We start from the raw sequence: 10,448 nt of genomic DNA, 5'->3' as shown, positions 1-10,448 counted from the left end.
ATTTATAAGGGGAGGAATGCATGAGATGAATGAAATGCACTATTAACATGATGTATGTACGGGTCGTACGTTCTCACAAACTTAGGAAATAAATAATTTCTAACGACTAATTCGGTGGCATACAATGATCTCTCAATACGTAGCTAATACGTTCTACACGATAGCGTTGTTATGTACCTGCAGAAGATTCATTTCAGCCCAATTCCCAATGAATGCATAAAAGCAGTAAAGTTTTATCTACACGCTCTACACGAATCCCCAGATACGTGTACAACGGTAGTAACTACCCGAACCATCGTCCTATTGACGGCATCGCCTCCACAGACGGAAGACCCATACATGAGATACCTTTGTAAAACACGTGTAGAACATGTAATTACTCCGGCATTATATAAGCATTTACCCTAGAATCGGCGGTTGTATCCGATCATGCTCTCACAACTCACACTTACCGAGGCGTAGAGGCAAATGATCCATTCATTACCACTCAAACAAGTGGCACTCATACAATAGCACGCCGTATGAGCGACGAAAGAGAAATATGATGCAAGAACCCCAGTCAGTACTTAATTAAGCCACCTAAAGTCCTTAACTGGGCATAAAGGATATGATCACTGGCACACTTTATAGTTTTAAAAATCACGTTTTCCAAATGCCTTTTTGTTTTAAATACACTTGTGAAGAGTAACATGCTAAACCATGCTCTGATACCAGCTGTGACAGAACCGACCAATTATACGAAATTAAGTAAGAAAATCATCCACCAGAGCAGACGATTGACAAACTTAAGCCCGTATAACCCGGTAGTCCGTGAAATCACGAAGGATTTCAAACTAACTCGTGTCCCAGCCATGATCGTAATAAGTTTAGCGGTCACCATCACATATTACATAAAAGTTCGCAATCTCAAATACATCAGAGTTTCAACATAGTTATTACAAACCAATTCGAATGAAAGTAGCGGAAGTCTTTTGTTCAAATCACACACACACACGTAGAGTTGAAATATAGTGCCAGCGGATGATCATCTCCAACAAAAGCATCAGATAAGACGTAAGGAATGACCATGCCCATGGTCCTAAGCATCACCCATCGCAGGATAAAGGCAGTTGATACAGTAGCCGTAATACATCTGCCCATCTGCAATAAGTGGGAATAAAACCCTGAGTACTAGAAGGTACTCAGCCAGACTTACCCGACATAACCGAAAATAATTGACACCAAGGATTATGAAGGGCTTATAGTAGGGTAGCTGACTCATTTGCAAAAAGAAGCATTTTAGCATTTCAAGAACCTTTCTAAAAGCGTTATTGCCAAGTTAATTATTATTAACCTGTCAACTAGGTTTGCACCTATTCTAGAGTAAACATGTGATTAAGCAGATAATGATAACCAATGATCATTAAACAATTTCCATACTGTCATATTCACTATAACTGTCCAAGTGTTCCATAACATTTACTACGATGAAGTAACTCAAGTCAAGTGCTCACTATCCAGGAGCGATGGCGATTCGAATCGATTTCTAACCAGCTGGTGATTTATTCCTTACACAAACCTCACTCACCCGCTAAAGTGAGATATTGATCACCGAGTCAACTTTCCAGGAATCTCGAGTTTGCCAGGAACCACATGTACCCGGGGGCCGACCGACTGCACTTTGGTCTTATCATCCCGCCCCCGTGTCCTACCACACTTGCTCCGGTACAGTGCGTTGCGGGCAATCTACTCGGCCCGAAAAATCTCCCAGCTTCGTGGTCGGAAGGTACTTTATCCGGCCAGCTAAATGTAAGGCATGCGTTCAACATGACTCGAGGCCCAACAATGGTCGGTCCTTAATCGACACAGACGGAAGCACTACAGTCCAAAACTCTGCAAGTCTCCGTCCGGTCTCAACTTCATTTAACACTTAGTTATACCATGACTTCATAGTCATCCAAGCAGATCCAGGTAACCACCTATAGCTCGCAGGTGACAGGAAATCACCCGACTTCTACCGGTCTAAGCCAGCTAAGCATTGACTCGACTGCGGATACCAGGGGTAACAAGGATATAGTATAACAAAGGTAAGCAAGGTATAATGCAGCAACGGTTGCAAACAACTCCTGAACGTAATGCATCAATTTAAAGTAAAGTATTTAATTAAATAATTGCAAACCGGGAGAAAAATGCTCCGGGGCTTGCCTCTCTCGAAGGAGCTCGGACGGTGATCGGGGCACTCCGGAAGTTCCTCAACATCCTCCTCGTCGGCTTCTGGCACTTCCTGCTGCTGCACCTCGAGCTGCTCCTCTGGCTCCTCGGGTATGATGACTAGGTTCTCGGTTTGCGATCCTGTATGATGCAATGCGCGTAAGTGATTATGCAAACGGTGCATCGAAGGAGATGGATGCAATGGATAGTTTTAAATGCAAGGTAGTCAACATCATCCAAGAAACTATACTACAAGCACATGTCATCTACTGCATTTTCTTCTACTACTAATATGTTAAGTTAACCTATCTTATGAAATGCTTCAAAGATACACCAAAGCTTTACTAATTTCTTAATCACACTTAAAGCAACACTTGCTTAAACCCTAATTAATAATAGGTTTGAATAGCAACCTATATTTCTGATGCTCCTAAAAATCTGAGAAAATTACAGTAGCATACTACTACCCTAAACAGACTACCATAAAAATTTCATGGCATTTGGATAAGTAAACTATCCTACACAAAAATGACAAGCTATAGCATAAAAATGAGCATGAAATTACTTTGTACTATGAAAAGTGTCAAACAACAGAATTACTATTTTTCCTAGGTTCTTCATGGTATATAATGACTGTCCAAAAATTTTCACATGCATGTTTTATACAAAGTTTGCTCTCTAGCAAAAATAACAAAATTCAGCCATTAATGGTACTTGAACTACACCTCAAAATTTTCCCACAGCACATGCATGAAACATATTTTTCCTAGGAAGTACATTACATAATAAGATTAACAAACTTGGAATCATATTTTTACGAAGCCTATAGATTTTTCTACATATTTTTCAAGTTATCAGCAATATTCATGATTAAATAAAATCCTACAGAAAAGTATCCCAAAAATGACGTGCAATAATTTTCCCAAGTAGATCTGATGATAAGGAACCTAGCAAAATTTGTTTCAACAAATTTGGAGCAAGTTTGATCATCCAAACATTTTTCAAACCATTTCAGATTTCAAATAATAAAGAATAAATAGAAATCAAATCATTTAAACGTTACTGGGCCAGCCCGTGGAAACGAACTGGCCCACGGCCACAATCGGCCTGCTTAGTCCGAGCGAAGGGGCGAGCGGCGGCCTGGCTCGGGGCTCGGCCCAAGCCAGCCTGGCCCAGCTCGGCCGGGCAAAGGCCACGCCACTGCGGCTGGGCCCTGCTGGTCAGCGACCGAGAGCAGGGGAGGCGCTTCGCCGGCCGGTGCTCACCGGCGGCAAGCCCTCCCGGTGGTGCGGGTGGTGCCAGCGTGTACGCCATGCCGAGCCGCAACGGCTGGGATGGTGGAGGTGGCCCGGCGGTGTGACGAGCCACCTGGCCGCGGCAGTGCGCTCGCCGGAGAGGAAGGAGGCGGCCGCGCTTGATTCTTACCTCGACGACGGCGGCTGCAAGCGAACGCAAGCGAAGCAGGGAGGCTAGGCGGAGCTGCTGGCAGCGTGAATCGGGGAATGGAGGCGTGGGAGGGGTATGCTGCTGTCGAGGCAGCGGCGGCGGCGGTGGCGAGCTCGTGGTGCGCGCAGGCGTGAGCTGCTGCTGTTGCTCTGCGGCTGAGAGAGCGGGAGGAGGAATGAGGAGGAGGCAGCGCTGCGGGGCAGAAGAAGGCGCGCGCGTGGAGGTGGAGTCAGGCCGTGGCTGCCGCGCAGCGGGCGTTGCCAGCGCAGGGCGGCCACGCAGAGAGCGCGCCCTGACGCGGTCGGGACACGACGCGGCGCGCCAGCGGGCGAGCGAGCGCGGAGGCAGCCTAGCGCGCTGGGCTGGGCCGGGGCGAGGCGAGCTGGCGCGGCGCGGGGCTTCACTGGGCCGGCTTCGGCCGTGGGCCGAGAAACGAGGCGGCGGCCCAGGAAAAAGGAAATGAAGATTTTCAATTTATATTTTCAAGATATTTTTAAATGCCAACTTTCAAACATTATTTTGAGCAAGAAAATGACCTCTTTTGAAAATGTACCAAAAATGAAAGTTGCTTAGAATTTAATTCCCTACAACTTTGCTTTTATGACCAAAGTCCAATTCTATCTAGATTTTAAATTATAGAATCAAAGTTAAATTTTAACTCAAAACCCTAATTTTGGGAAATTACTTTGGAAGCAAAATTTTGAATTAATTTGAATACAAACCTTGCTCCAAAAATTGTGCTAAACAATTCTAGATGATTTACAAGAATAACCAACAGTTTCTACTCAACTAGCAAGCAAGAATCAAAGCAAAACAACTCTAATAAGTGTATGCATCATTTACTTTTCACAAACATGTTTCGTATGTTTTGAAGTAATGTTTCAGTTGTTATATGCAAGATTACGCATGTATGATTAGGATGCTTGATGATGCATGATATGTATGATTAGTAATGCCTAAATGCAGGCATAACACCGGGGTGTTACACATATTCATCATCATCATCAACAACAACAATTGGTTCATCGGGATTAAACTCAGGGTCAGAGCAATCATCACAAGAATCAGAGGATGCAGCCAAGTCACTATCATAGCTGCTATCACTTGCTGCCACAAGTGAATCAGTGTCAGAATATATGCCCTCCTCATCAACTCCTACACCCTCATCATGGTGTGCGCCTTTTGCTTTGGATTTGGTGGCTCTCTCTTTTTTGTTTGTGGATGTGGCTCTCTCAGCAGTGTTTATCTCATTGGTGGACACTCTATTCCTTACAGAAGGGTGGCACCTATGTTTTGTTGGTGAAAATTGCAATGGACCCTCAAAATCATTAATTTGGACATTAATGTACACCTTTCCCTTCTCTTTATTGAGTTCAAACCACTCAAGCAACTGCTCATCAGTTTTAATCTCAATAGAAGGTCCTCTAGAAATTTCATCCAATGCACGCCATAAACTTATGTACTGTTTTGAACCCCACATGTAGTGCCCAGCTATGAAATTAACTAGCTGCAGTAGGTCAAAGCTATGCATGCCAACAACTTGAGTAGGCAAGGTTCTACCCTATTGCCATGATTTTGGTCCCCCATCAGGCAAACTGAAAAATGACAGAACTCTAACAACAAGGCTCATATCCATGTGATTTGGCCTACAAATCACATCACCGAATACATAGTTAGCTAAATCGCTCTACAGACAGAAACTCATTCTTCCTACAGATTGATACTAATTTTCCTACAGACCAAATCACATGAGCTCCAAATCTTACCTAATCTCTTCACCAACGTCGCATAAATCCATCTCGCCGGGCTCGCTGCTCCTGTCCTCTCATGGCGTAGCGCTTGGAGGCCTGCCCGCTCGGGGCGCCTGCCGCCCGACCATGCTGCGGCATGCCAGAGTGCCCATGGTCAGGCGCAGGTGCACTCTCAATTCAGTGATTCACACGGCCATACATGTAGTGCATTGCAATGCAATTGCAGTGCAGTGCAGTGCACGGCTCCGCGTCGTCAAGTCAAGATAGCAGCAAAAACAACTCGGGGAATCAGAATTCAGAATGATGGCCCGATGCAACCTTCTCCGCACCCACCGGGTCGTGCAACCGGCAGTGCAGCAGTACCACGGTGCCGTACCCTCCAGATCCGAATACGAATAGTATGTTAGGGCTTGGGCGCACAGTTTCGCACAGCAGGAAGAGAAGACCAAGGGGAGGGGCGTACCTGGTGATGCTCGTCGCCGACGAAGGGGCCGAAGTAGCAGCGACGGCCGGCCCAGTCGTCTGTGGATGGGGGGTTGCGCGCTCACCGCCGCCTGCCGCCTGCCCCCCCCCCCCCCCCCCCGTGCCGCGTACTCGCCAAACGGCACCCCGTGCCGCCCGCCCGCGCGCGCTTGCGCACCCACGTGCCAGGTGCCCTGCTGCTGGCCGACGGGAGGGAGAGATGGGAATGGGACGGCAAGAAGAGAAGAGTGAATAGCGAGAGAGAGCGAGCGACCCGTGCCTCTGTTTTTTTCTGAACATATGACGAAGAGAACGAAGAGATAAGGGGCAATTTAGTCTTTTGCCTTTGTGTTTAGATATTTTGATTTTTTTTGATTTATTTTTTTCCAAGTGCATTTAACGGTCATCCAAAACAGGGGTAAACGGAGCTTTCATTTCATAAAAGTGAGGGCAAAATCACAATGTTACAAAAAAATAGAGATAAAATTATAATTAGACTCCCAAACAAGAGTAAGAACACAATTTCCCCTTTCGGATACATACACGCATCCGGCAAGTTAAGCATCATCTCCCAATACCAGTAGCTAGCGGTACGGTAATGCCCTGTAGCTCTTGTTCCTCCAGCTTTTCATTGTTTTCTCTCGCTCCTTCTATTGAAATCAGAATTCGAATCGATCAATCAGGTAACCATAACAGTAAGTCTTCTAACCAATAATTGTTATTCTTTCCTGTTTGTTTCCAGGCTTCCAATAACGTCCTCTCAAGGTAACAAGTTTAGTGTTAACTTTGCATTGTATCACTATTTTGTGTTATCGCAGCAAAGCTTTCTCGCGGCGTGACCGGTCAGAGCAGTGAGCTCTGGGACTCTCCCGCCTGACCTGGATTCCAAGCCTAGCACCTTCTTATTTGAAATCCATAGGAGGGTCTTATCCCATGGTCCTTTTTTTTATTTTTTTATTTTGTGTTCTCACAGATTTAAGATACAATCAGTACCAATTAAATTATATTTTCCCATTGGAAGTTAGGATCACAACTATATTTACCCACAACTTCATCTCCCCATCTCTCTGCACCCTACAATACTCTCTTCTTATAGCTAAACACCTGGATAGCATCAACAAAACCAGCTATATGTTGTCCCCGCTTGGCTTGCAACATTATTATTTTTCTCTCATTTTTCATTTCAAATTTCAAATCTTCTGTAACTAAAATAGATTTATTACCAGGATGTGCCACCGAGAAATCCTCTTGTGGTGGCCTTGGCCTCTATCTCTCTTTCATCGATCGGTTCTTCCAATGACTCGCGCACACATGCACACATTCCTAATTAAATATTCTGCTATTTTTCCCTTTGTCTCATTGCTGCTTGTTTAGTCTTTTCTTTAAAATTAGTGCCAACAAAATTTCCGCAGCGGAGAATTTATCTAGTTCTATATAAATTGACGTGTGGATAGACACTTAGACCCTGTTTGGTTGAGCTGTGGCTGTGGGAAAAAGCTGCTGTGGGCTGTGAGCTGTGGAAAAGCTGCTGTGGGCTGTGAGCGGTAGAAAAGCTGAAAGCTATTTGGTTAAACAAGTATAAAATATACCTTTTATCTTTATCTCTCTTGAAACAACTATGGAAGAGCTTTTTATTCCACCAATTTCGAAAAGCAGAAAGCCAAAAGCCAAAAGCAGGGTCAACCCAGCTTTCAAAAATAAACTATGGAAAAGCAGCTGCTTTTGAAAAAGCACCCTCCAAAAGCAGCCCCTTTGGTTGGGCTTTTGGCTTTTGAGGCCAAAAGCCAAAGCCAAAAGCCCAACCAAACAGGGCCTTAGTTTCTTGACATTAATTAATTAGGGCAATTAAATAAAGTACGTCCCGATTTCTTTCATGCAGAATATATACGCACCTTTGGAACCTAGGAAACTTTCATGTTTATATTCTGTACACAAAATATAAGTGTCTCCTTTTAGAATCTAACGTCTTTCATGCAGATTATAAACTTTGCACTATCCAGAATATATCCTAAGGGAATTGGATTTTTTTTTAATTTTAACACTTTTTGTAAACTAATTATAAATCTAACACTGTCTGTTTTTATTTTCAAAACTAACACTTTTGGCCGCGCCTATTGCCATGGTGTGCCGCGCCATGCATGGTGGCGTCGCATGGAGCTGACGTGGCGACGACCGGACCGACTGACCGTTGACGTGGCGAGGTCTGCCGTGCCACCGATCTTGGCGCGACAGTGTCGCACCCTGATCCGTGGTGCAGCAGAGCCGTATAAACACCCCGTGGCCAGCCTCGCCTGCCCGAGCAGCCTGCCCGCCCGGCCGCGCCTGGCCGCTGCGCCCGCGTTTGTCCGCGCCAGCCCGCCGCCGCGCCACGAACGTCTACATGGCACGGCCACCGGCCGCCCAGTGCAGCCGGCGCGCCACCGCCTCCGGCCACGCACGGCGGCTGCCCGCCGCGCCCGCCGAGGCCAGCGCCCACGCCTCCCGCCCCAGTCTAGCGCGCCACCGCCGCGAGGACGAGCGCCGCTGCCGCGAGGTACTCCCCTAGTGTAGTTACTATAGTTAATAAAGTTAGTATAATTAGTAAAGTATAGTTAGTATAGTTGGTTAGTTTAGTTAGTATAGGTAATATAGTAAGTTAGTATAGATAGTAAAGTTAGGTAGTTTAGTTAGTATATTTATTGAGTCTAGTTATATATTAGATTTAGTCTAATTAGTTGTTGTAGTTAGCCTTGTATAGATGCTAATATTATATTAGTTAGTATAGTTATAGTTAGAATAGGTATTAATATTACTATGGACATTACGTACGACGATTTTGATGACTTGATAAAGTTTCTAGAAATGCTTTTGCAGATGGATTGTTGTGTTAGAGTTTTATACGGAGGAAGTGTTAGGAGAGAAGATGGTATATTTGAGGATATGGAAGAAGAATTGAAATGGTTTGATGAATCTCCTAGCTTCAACGACCTTTGTGTCTGTTTGAATACAAAGTTTGGCGGTGATTTCACACTGAAGGGGAGGTTTAATACTGGGAAGACTAGGGCACACTATGTCCTCATACCTTTGCGCGACCCTGCTCACTGGTCCCGCTACACTAGGGTGCTCTAAGGTTTCAATGTGCCCATGACTGAGGTGGTGGTGGAGAATGGGTACAGGATGTAGGGTGTTCAGGAGGGCTCGTCCATTGATGGTTTTGGAGGCAATGAACAAGAATTGGGGGTCGAAGGGGAAGCAATTCAGGATAACATGGATTTGGATGGTCAATTGACGTAGGAGCAGTTTCATTCAACTGCAGTAGGCTGTATAAGCAATGACTTCGATGTGAATGAGTTCGAACGGGAAGAGGAGGAGCAGGAGGAGGAGGATAGGATCGGTGATATAGTTAGCAGTGATTCAGACGATTCTAATGATGACCAAGGATGTACAGATGCTATGCCAACACTGACTGATGCCATGCCAGTACCGGTTCATACTATGCCATTACCAGTACCAACTGAGGTTTTGCTTGGTGTCCATGCTCAGGGTAGACTAGTCATAGATTTAGCAGCAGATGATACCCCCTATGATTCATGGGCCAGAATTAATGAAGCACAACAGTATGTTCCACCACCACCTTGCACAGCGACTGAGCTTGAGCAACTAAGGTCGATGAACGTACCTTTCAGAGGCATTCCAAACTATAGGGATGCCAGCATGACGGATATGGCAGCTTGTGACACCGGTCTCCAGATGTGTAGAAAATCATTGTATGACCATGAGAAAGAAATCCTTCGGAAGGGGATGATATTCAATACAATGTCAGAGATGAAGCTCTTCCTTTAGGACTATGCTGTGTATCACCACAGGCCGTACACCATCACTCATTCGGACCAGGAGTTGAGGTACCACGTGATATGCAAAAACGGTTGTATGTGGAGGTTAAATGCACGAAAGAGACAGTGATGGCAAGTGGAGGATAACTAAAGTTGTTGAACCCCACACTTGCCTTGCCCGTCGTATATTAGGGCTCGTTGTTGACAATTATCAGCAGCTCACTGCACATTACCTTGCCCATCGTATATTAGGGCTCGTTGATGACAATAATGACATTTCGGTGTCTTCTTTACAACAGTCCATATCTGGCTTCGTTAAGTACGATGTGAAGTATGGAAAGGCTTGGCGTGCTAAGCAAATTGCCCTGGTGATTCGATGGGGTAGTTGGGAGGAAGCATACAACAGGGTGCCCCGCATCTTATGTGGAATGTATTACTACAACCCTTGCTTGAAATGGTTTATGGACACCGGAGGGATGTGTTTTTGGGACCCATTGAGGCATGTCCTCTATCGTGTGTTCTGGTCGTTCATGCAAACGGAACATGCATTCCAGTTTTGTTGGCCAGACGTACTTGTTGATGGCACTTTCCTGACATGAAAGTATAGGGGCACCTTGATGATGGTTGCTGCTGTTGATCCTGAGGACCAGATAGTACCCATGGCTTTTGCTTTGGCAGAGGGAGAGAATAATGAATCATGGTCATGGTTCATGTGGCTTCTATGTGTACAAGTGCTTGGCCCATCTCGCACTATATGTTTGATCTCAGACCATCACGTAGGGCTTCT

The sequence above is a fragment of the Miscanthus floridulus genome, chromosome 11 (assembly GCF_019320115.1).
Source record: "Miscanthus floridulus cultivar M001 chromosome 11, ASM1932011v1, whole genome shotgun sequence".
Classification (NCBI taxonomy): domain Eukaryota; kingdom Viridiplantae; phylum Streptophyta; class Magnoliopsida; order Poales; family Poaceae; genus Miscanthus; species Miscanthus floridulus.
Note: the sequence above shows the minus strand (reverse complement) of the source record.